This window comes from Elgaria multicarinata, chromosome 2 (genome assembly GCF_023053635.1).
Source record: "Elgaria multicarinata webbii isolate HBS135686 ecotype San Diego chromosome 2, rElgMul1.1.pri, whole genome shotgun sequence".
NCBI classification, from domain to species: domain Eukaryota; kingdom Metazoa; phylum Chordata; class Lepidosauria; order Squamata; family Anguidae; genus Elgaria; species Elgaria multicarinata.
Genome location: NC_086172.1, coordinates 124,247,102 through 124,257,356, shown reverse-complemented (window position 1 = coordinate 124,257,356; position 10,255 = coordinate 124,247,102).

The window sequence follows — 10,255 nt, the reverse complement described above, 5'->3', positions numbered from 1 at the left end:
GAATCCAGAGAAGAGGGGGGCAACAGTAGTATAATTGTCTAGAAGCTCTGCAAATTCTCTAAAGCCAGTTTACAGCAAAATACTTCTTCCCAGAAGTCCTTGAGAAGCAGAAAATAATGATGAAGGTTTTTTACATGAAAAAAGAGGCAAGCATGGAGCCAACGCCCAAAGAATTTGCTTCTCCTGTCTCTTGCTCCTATCCCAATTGTTTCCTCATCTGGTTTGTTTTAAGACATTTCCATTTTGCTTTTATTTGGTCACTGGATATGTATTGTTATTTTAAATTATTACATCACATTAAGGGCCTTAATGGACAAACTATAAATACTTTCAGTAAATAATAATAGTACCTACATTCTCTTTAGACCAAGGGTAGGCAACCTTTTTAGGCTATGGGCACATTTGGAAATTAAGAAACTGTCCCTGGCACCACCACAAAATGGCTGCCATGAGAGGCATAGCTAAGGGCAAGTAACCTGCCCAATAGACTGAATAGAAAGCAAAGGTGGATTTTGAGACCCAACACACTCTTTTGAATCCACAGTTTTCAGCACCAACAGAAACCTATTTCACAGCAATCCTAGCTGCCAGTAAGAAAATCTGTTAATTAAAAAAAAGTGGGAGAGCTGCCAACAAAGTTGTCCATGGGCACATTGCTGCGCCTGGGCATTGCCTACCCGTGCTTTAGATTTGTGGGGAGCAATCCTATGCCTTCTGGACAGCGTCTGGGGTAGAGCATAGGATTGCTCAGTTTCCTGGCTATTTGCTTAGACACAGGGCTCCGAGCTTGGAGCCAGGAGACTGCACACACCCATCTTGCTTCCTCTAGCAGCAGTTAAAGCCCTTTATAAAGCCCCAATCTACTCTAAAGTTGGTGGTGGAGGTTAATACACTTGCATTTCCTCAAAGACAGTATTGCTCATCATGGCCCTGTTGAATAAAGAAGAAGGCACAGCCGGGCAGACAATTTCTGTAATGCAAAGCAAGGGCCTCTTGCACAGAGTATGAACCTTGCATGCTTTTCATCTGAAGCCCCATAGGATAATCGAGAGGTCTTGGGGGATTATTCTACATTTAGCCTTGACTCCTTTAAGAGGATTGTTCTGCAAGATCATATTTGTTTACCTTATCTTGGTTTAACAGAGAAACAGTGGCCATCTGTCTGTGGCAGTCATTTCTAAAATAACTCGGCCTTATGTTCTTCTTTGAAAGGGCTTTAAAAAGAGTCAAGGGACAATGAAATTAACAAATTACTGGGTCCAAATGGAATACACTTGAGAGTGCTTAAAGAATTCAAATGTGAAATTGGTGATCCACTGACAGGAATATGCAAACCAGCTACTTTACCAGAGGATTGGAAAATAACACTGATTTTTTTTTTAAGGGAGCCAGGAGGGTGTCAGGAAATTCCAAGACACTTAAAACACAATCCTATGCATGTTTAGATAGGAATAAAGTCCTACAACTCCCAGCATTTCCCAGCCAGCCATGGTGGTTGGCAATTTGGTCTTTCACCAAAACACAGTTCTGCATGATAGTGGTGATTGCTTCAGAAATTAAGCTTGTGTGGAACAGTCCATTAATTTAGTAATGGTTAACTAATAGAAGTTGTTCATGGAATTTTAATATTAGGAGTTTTCGTAATGGAGTACATAGATATTCTACAGGTCACTGTACTTCTATTCTTAGAACCACTTTACTTGTTTGGTTTCTGACAGTCATGCAGCCGTTAGGCACAAGAGCACCTATCAGTTAATAATATGTATCCCTACTTTAACTATATGTGATGTAAATATAGAATCTTCTCTGGCCTGTTTTAAGCGGCTCATAACAGGAGTAGAAATAATTTTGATACATGCTGGACGTATATCTGAAAGTGATATAAAATATGGCCAGCAGATGGCAGTAGTACATAATCGGACAATCCCAAAAAAGAGTATTAAATGTCTTAAACAAGTTTGCCGCACCAGTACTGCAACAAGGAGCTAGCGGTTCTCAAAGCAAATCAAAACTAGCAGAAATGCTCACTTCTGGAATGGGGCAGGTCAATGGAGCTTGCAGCTGACCTGTCCCAAGCTGAAAACAATGATTTCCATTTGTTTCCAGGGTTCCTTTTTGAACTGCTACCTTTCTATGGTGGGACCCGCTAGTGCAACAGGAACAAGTGGGATCACACCCAAGTGTTTTGGTGCCCATTTGACGCACATATAGGGCAGCTCACTCTTGTGTTATCTTCTCTCAAATATCAGCAATGATGTCATCATAAAAACACGAGGCACAGGGTGGGGCGATAGTCAATGGCACTGTGGTGCACAGTGAGGGGAGATTTAAACCTTCCTTCCCCACCTGTGAACTTAGTGGGGAAAAAGAAACTAATGGGTGACACACACACACACACCAATGTTAAGTGCTGCATTGGAGGGGATTTTTTTACTGAGCATGGCTAGGGACACAGCGGCTTACTTCCCCTTCCCTCATGTTGCATTGTTGAGGACTATTCCCCACACACCCACATGTCTGATATTTAATTTTAAAAAACCGATAACATGACTGATGGCCCCTTTTTCTAATTTAAAGAAATCTGATCCAATCATATAAGTGTAACGGCTTAATCAATTAATTGCTTGATTAAATCTGCATCAATTCCATATGAGAAAAAATAGTTCTAAAAGGAAAAAAATGTACTGTCGTTTTTTAAGATAATGGAGTACACATTGCAGTGAATATCACCTTAAAACAGGCATTTCCCCTTCTCTCACACACACATAGGTGAGAATCTGTCTTGCAGTTAAATCCTGCTTGTTGGCTTCCCACAGGCACCTTGTTGGCTACTGTTCTGTCTCGTGTATTGGCAAGATTCTACAAGTTTAGATTAAACTGCAAAGTACTTGTGATAAGAATAAAAGAGAGAAAAGATGGTTGTTCCAGTAAATCTCAATATTTAATGGAATTAATTTAACGTTCTTCATGGCTGGAGACCAGGGCATCTGAAGGACCATCTCTTGCCACATGTTACCTACTCAGACCTTGAGATTTTGTGGCCATTTCTGAGTGCCCCCACTGAGTGAGGCATAACAGGTGGTCAGATGAGGGAAGAGGGTGTTTTTTGTAGTGTCACCTCAGCTGTTAAATATTCTTCTCATAGAAGCTTGTCTGGTTGGTACCTACCTTGGTGTCATTTCGACGCCAGCTGAAGTCTTTTCTATTTTCCCAGGCCTTTAAATCTGTTTTGGCTTTAAACCATTTTTACTCTTAGTCATTGTTGTTATGCTGTGTTTATCCTTTTATTGTTTTTATTGTTATTGAATGTTTGTTTTATTTCTTGGTGTGAGTCACTTTGAGAACTTTGTTATAGGTAGCTTATAAATACTGAAAATAAGTAAGTCAAGCTCCAGTAGCTGAGCACGATGCATATGTCTCCATTAACTGGATGACTCCAGAAGGTGACATTGAGTGACTTCTCTTCCACCCTTTGAGATTTATGCCTCACGGTTCATCTAGACACCAATACTGTTTACCATCCACGCGAGCCAATGGAAATAACAGTCCTGATACATTTTCCTCTTAATAGTTATGTGAATTGTAATCTAATACCTAAGATCTGTTAAGAGACTGAAGTTGATTTTGAATAAGACAAAGCTGAGGTTGGTGGTCTGCTTTGGAATTTTAGAAAATTTTCTCCTCCATTATACATTTGATGACAGCTGATTCTTCCTGCTGCCTAGTAGTTTAGTATTATTTATGTACTGCTTTATATGTCTTTATGGATTTGTTCTTAATGTGCATTGTACTGTGGTTTAATTATTATGCTATGCATCTTTTAGGGTGCTTTTCTGGCAGAACAGTAGTTACACATATTGGAAAGAAAACTAAAATAAATGAAATCCATTAGAAGACATTTGGTTCATAATGACCCAATGGATCAAACTACATTTTAATCCATTATTTATTTATACTTTTTTAAAAAAAATCCAAGACATCCTCTTTCAAATGACAACATGGCTATGCTTGCTTTCTTCAGCTGCAGCCTTGCATTTGTTTTGTTTTTTAAAACCCTAAAAAAGCAAAATGAGTACTTTTGAAGAAATTGCACCAGAGGGGGGGGGGAGTCAAAGAGAGCAAGCTGTTCTAGGAATACTGCCTCTACAACAAAATGGGATTTCTGCTTGGCCTGCAACAGTTACAAAATAGAGTTACAACCATATTTATCTCCATATGGGAGCTGACTGTGGAGGTGCCCTTGACAGAGAAAGTGCACACTTTACTCAGCAGATGACAATGGAATAAGAAGTTCATAATCCAGTAGTCTTTTCATCACCACATTCTAAGAAGTACATTTCAATGCATGCAAGATATTGTAGGAGACAATGCACATCATAAAGAAACGCTGATCTCCATGACCAGCCAAAGTACAAATAATTGAAGTAATCACAGACTAACATAAGAGCCATACTGGATCAGACCAAAAAGCTATCTAGTCCAGCATTCTGTTCCCAGAGTGCCCATGGTACTCTTCCACTTATGTGCCCCAACAGCAGGTATTCACAGGAATACTGCTTCCATAACATACAGACATCATAAATAGTAATATAGATAGGTAATATAAAGCCATCATAACTACCAGCCATTGACAGCCTTATCCTCCATTAATTTGTCTAATCCCCTTTTAAAGCCATTCGAGTTGGTTTTGGGTCTTTGCTGCATCTTAGCCCTATTCAGGCATTCTAGAAGTAGGTAATGCAATGAGAGGAAGTGCTCTAGCCTCAACCCTCTCCCTTGACATTTTTGTCGTCTTCTACTCATGGAGGGTGACAGTCTGAAAAGAAGAGCCTCCTGTATCTGTGGAGTCTCACCAGAATGCTAGAAAATCCATGTTTTTGCTCAAGTAGAGCGAACCCACTGATACAGACAGTCACCCTCCATGAATAGAGGGTGACCAATGCAACAATGGAGTGGGGCAGGGCTGGAGCATTCCTTGTCATTACATATTTGCTTTATTCACATCTAGAATGGCTGAATAGGACTCTTGTGGAAATAAATTCCATAATTTAACTCTGTGCTGTGCGAAAAAGTACTTTCTTTTATCTGTCCCCAATCTCCCACCATTCAGCTCCTTTGGATGACCCTGGTTCTAGTATTATGAGAGGGAGAAAAACTTCTCTGCAACTGCTTGCTCCACACCATTCATAATTATATACTTTGCTGTGATGTGTCTTGCCCCTTACTTGCCTTTTTTAAGCTGAAAAGCCCCAAATATTGTAATGTTTCATCATAAGGAAGTTGTTCCAGCCCCTTGATCATTTTCTGTCCTTTTTGAGCTCAACAGTATCATTTTTGCATCGTGATTAGAATATATTCTCCCCCTGCTTACCTGTGCCTTCATTTCCCCACCTCTTCCTCTGTTGTTACTTTGTATCTGTTTTAGATCATAAACCTGTCATACCTATTCTTTGTAAAGCACCATCTACAAACATGGTGCTATATAAATAAATATAATCATCATGTTATGGTACAGGAGCCTCACTAAGTGTTCCAATTATACATGAATAAAGTAAGCCTGGGCTTTTCAAAAAACAAAAAACAAAACTAGAGATTTTTTTCTCCCTTGGTTTTCGTACAGTATTAGCTTGAATTTATTTTTTGGGGGCTGTCCAGGTTCCCTGAAATTGATTTGTTCTCCCATGAATTTCCCAGGAGTCCTCTACATCCTTGTATATGTGATTTCCTACATCCAGTGCTTAGAAGCCCCTGGGTCACTTTGGCCATTACGGCATAGATTTGGACCTTCTGGCAAGCCGATCCAGATGTCAGTAGGAAGGGCTGAACTCCAGCCATGGCACCAGTGAGGTTTCATGGATTTACAGTCTGGAGAAGTTTTTCCTGAATATAAAATCCCTGAAAAATCTTTATTTGTTTATTTATTTATTTATTTATTGCATTTCTATATCGCCCAATAGCCGAAGCTCTCTGGGCGGTTTACAAATTTAAGACAATTCAAAAGAAAACAATAGTATAAAACCATAATATAAAATACAATATAAAAGCACAACCAAGATAAAAACAGCAGCAATGCAAAAATACAAATTTAAAATACAAATTTAAACAGCAAAGTTAAAATTTATAGACTGTTAAAATATTGGGAGAATAAAAAGGTCTTCACCTGGCATCTAAAAGAATATAATGTAGGCGCCAAGCAAACCTCCTTAGGGAGCTCATTCCACAGCCAGGGTGCCACAGCAGAAAAGGCCCTCCTCCTGGTAGCCACCTGCCTCACTTCCTTTGGCAGGGGCTCACGGAGAAGGACCCCTGAGGATGACCTTAGGGTCTGGGCAGGTACATACGGGATGAGGCATTCCTTCAGATATCCTGGCCCCAAGCCGTTTAGGGCTTTAAATGTTAATACCAGCACTTTGAATTGGGCCCAGACCTGGACTGGCAGCCAATGAAGCTGGAAAAGGACTGGCGTGATGTCTCTTTTTGCCTACCAAATCTTTGGGCTAAATATTGGTATACAGCTTGAGCAAACAATATGGGGTAGTAGCCTTTGTTTTCTGTGTTTCATCCAGTCCCACAGCCAACTTCTACTGAAGGAATTCAAGGTCATCTGGTAGTCTGCAAAGGCCACAATAAATATTGGATGTCTAATATGAAGAAATGTTCAGTAGTGGAACAGCTTTCTCTTAATCCTGCTTGTTCTCAGTCCTGCAGCCAGGACAGCAATTTAATATTTGTTTGCCTATATGGGGTTTAACTTCTATGTATTCTGTGAAATATCACCCGATGATAGGGGAAGGAGGGTAGTTCTTCAGTGAGATTAATTTCTGTGTATATAAAACAAAAGTAGATGAACCAGAACTTAGAGTAGATTTCTGGATCAATTCCAGCTTTACATACATTTATGGCAACATAGTGATCAAAAGTTAGATCTGGGGTGCAAAACCTCTTTCAGCCCGAAGGCCAAATTCAGTTTCGAAGAAGCTCTTGGGGGCCACATTCCAGTGGTACGTGGGGCTGAAGCAAGACAGTGGGGCCAAAGAAGTACCAACATCTTGTAGCTTAAAGCTGTTGCTGCCAGTCACTAAGCCTTAGGAGAGGCATTTCAACCTTTTAGAATGGGGTGGGGGAGAAACTGCAGAAGAGCTGGGGACCCAGCAAATGTTTGGTGGTTTGCAGAAGGGGGTGGAACCATTGTAGTCCAAAAGTACTAAATTACTTTTGGAACCTGAATAATAGTGCTTCTGCATATTAGTCTGCCCCAGGGTGGCTCCAAATCCATGCTGCATCGGTTATATGATGCAGCTGCAGATTTGGAGCCACCCCGGGACAAAGAGGCGAAGATTTGCGGCTGAAAAGTTAGGGATTTATTCCAACTTTTCCAGCCAGAGTGAGGTCAGCCCGGCTCTTCTGCCAGTCTGTCCTCACATGGAGCCACACTGGGGGCATTCCCGGGTGGAAGGCAACCTCCTATTGGTTGCTGGAAGCTACAGGAAGGGGAGGGGGTCTGGTGAGCCTAATGGCTGCTGGAAAGCCTGCGTTGCCTCCACTTGTGAGGACAACTTGCTGCCACCATGCACCAGTGATAGTGCAGGGGTTGGAGGCGGAGTAGTGCCAGCTGGCAACGTGAAGACAGCCCCCCTAAACTATGCCCTCCTTAACGTAAAGAGCGACACCATCTCCAGGTCCTCCTTTAAAACCAGGCACTCCAACTCTCATGTTGATGTATGACTGTGTGTGAAGAGTAACTAGAATATTCTTCTGCATTAGTGCTCTCAAATTCTCAGTTTTTTCTGCCACCCTGTGTAGGCTTCCACATGCCATGGAATGAGACCCTAATCAACAAAGCATGTGCAGACACACAAGGAAAATGCATAGGCGTGTTGTAGCAGTGCGTGCTATACATGCGAATTACAATCAGACACCACTGTGCAGTTTTGCACCCACTCCCCCAAGAAAAAATACTGCAGAGGCATTTTCTCTCTCACTTCCCTTTTGTGTTAAGGTTAAAGAGTTCAAAACTAGCTGCTTCTTACAAAACAATGTATGGAAGGATGGGACAAATATCTCTCAAATTCTATGATACAAGACAATTGAACCTGTTGTAAACCGCCCAGAGAGCTTCGGCTGGGGGGCGGTATATAAATGTAATAAAATAAATAAATAAATAAACCTATTGTACACAAATAAGAAACCACAAAGGAAGATAGAAAAGAGCAAGATGTCAGAGAAGTCCAGAGAGAGAGAGAGAGAATATTCCTGCAAACTGTGTTAGGAAAATGTAATATAACTGATCAAAGACTCATTGAAATATAGATAAGGAAAACAAGCACATAAGGATCATGCAAGTGTATGCTTCACCTGTAATGGTTTTTCCTATATGGAGATCATGTCTGTAGAGAAAAAATATGTGTTCTGTCATTTCTGAAGTGCAGCAAAAATAATAATAATAATAATAATAATAATAATAATAATAATAATAATAATAATTTCAGTTTATATCCTTCCTATATTCAGAATACCCTAGGCAGCAGTATTCTTTTTACCACAAGGACATAGTTTCAGGAAGTTGGTGGATGTTAAAATAAATATTGCAGGCTCTGCTGTCCCTATGGAAAGATAACCTTGCTGTCCTTTCTTGACCCCTGTAACATTTATGGGGACTGTTATACTGCTGCGGCTAGCAAATGAGGAGGCAGGTGCTGAAAAAGTACATGCTGATGCATAGACTTCCTGTACAGCCCCATAATCATGACTAACTTTACTCTCCTTTAATATATTGTGAATTCCTTTCTTTTCTATTATGCATGTTCTGCTGGAAGCCACATTCTTGATTTCAGCTGGATGATGATGATGATTTTTTAAAACCTTTAAGTAAATAGTATGCAAAAAGCATTTTTAACAATTAACATTTGCTAGCCTAGCTTATTTATCCAGTTTTTACATCCTTGCAAATAATACTCTGCCATTGACCCAGGATTGATCATTCCTAAGCTCTTCGTGTTCATATAAATAAGAGATATAAATAAGAGAAAACTAGAAGCAAGTTCATGGCTTAGCAGAAATCTGAATCCTTATTTTCCAGGGCCTTCTGTCTGTCATCAGTATAAACAGCTACCTAAACTACCAAGGCTTAAAGTTTTGTGCCTGACTGACATTCACCTTCAGAAGCATCAGTCATGGCCAGATAAGATAACCAAGGGGGGCTAAGGGAGGTTATCTACCAAGAAACCATCCCAAGGAATCTTAACATTGAATATTCTTAAAACTTCCACAGGAAACCGTTGTGAGAAACCTATGAGCAGTATTCCATCTGCAGGCTTTCCTTGCTAGGTGAGAAAGTCCTCTTCAAATAGGGTGAGCATATGAAAAGGAGAACAGGGCTCCTGTATCTTAACTGTTGTGATGAAGAGAGGAATTTCACCAGGTGCTGCATGCATACAAATGACACCTGCTCAAATTCCCTTTTTCTATGCAATTGTTAAAGATACAGGAACCCCTTTTCATATGGACACCCTATCTTCAAAGAGCTTCCTTTATTAAGAAATTGTAAGTACCCCCTCCACAGAGTGGAGTACTTTCCTGACTTCATCTTAGCGTTCCTTACAGGACTGGAGCTGTCAGTAATCCCTTAACCCTGCCACTCCAAAGTCCCCCATCAAACAGACTTCAGGAAGAAATGAACTTAGGTGCTTCCAGAAAGACAGCTCCTAGTGCTAAATAATTGCTCTTCTGCTGTAAGCTATAGGCGGAATTGCAACTGACTTTCTAGACTATCTAGGGATATTGTGCATTTTCTGTGTTCCATCCGTACTAGTGCTCTTAGCACTGATCTTCCACCTTTTTTAAGGGAGTTGAACCTATCACAGGTCAGTACACATTCACTATACCCTTTGCAGTGGGGGCTGTTATTAACAGCCTTTTAAATAGTACTAAAACATCTTTCTGGTTGTTGTTGTTTCTTAAAAAAAAAGCAAAAATATTGAAATAATGAAATAGCACATAAATGAAAGTGTTATAGCTCTTATAATATGATATCTATGATGGGGGGAAATCCTTTCCAGCTAAATCTCCTGCATTAACCACATTTTAGCAATGTGGTTAATGCAGGAGTTGTTTATTAGCATTGTTGTTGTTTATTCGTTCAGTCGTTTCCAACTCTTCGTGACTTCATGGACCAGCCCACGCCAGAGCTTTCTGTCGGCTGTCGCCACCCCCAGCTTCCCCAAGGTCAAGTCTGTCACCTCCAGAATATCATCCA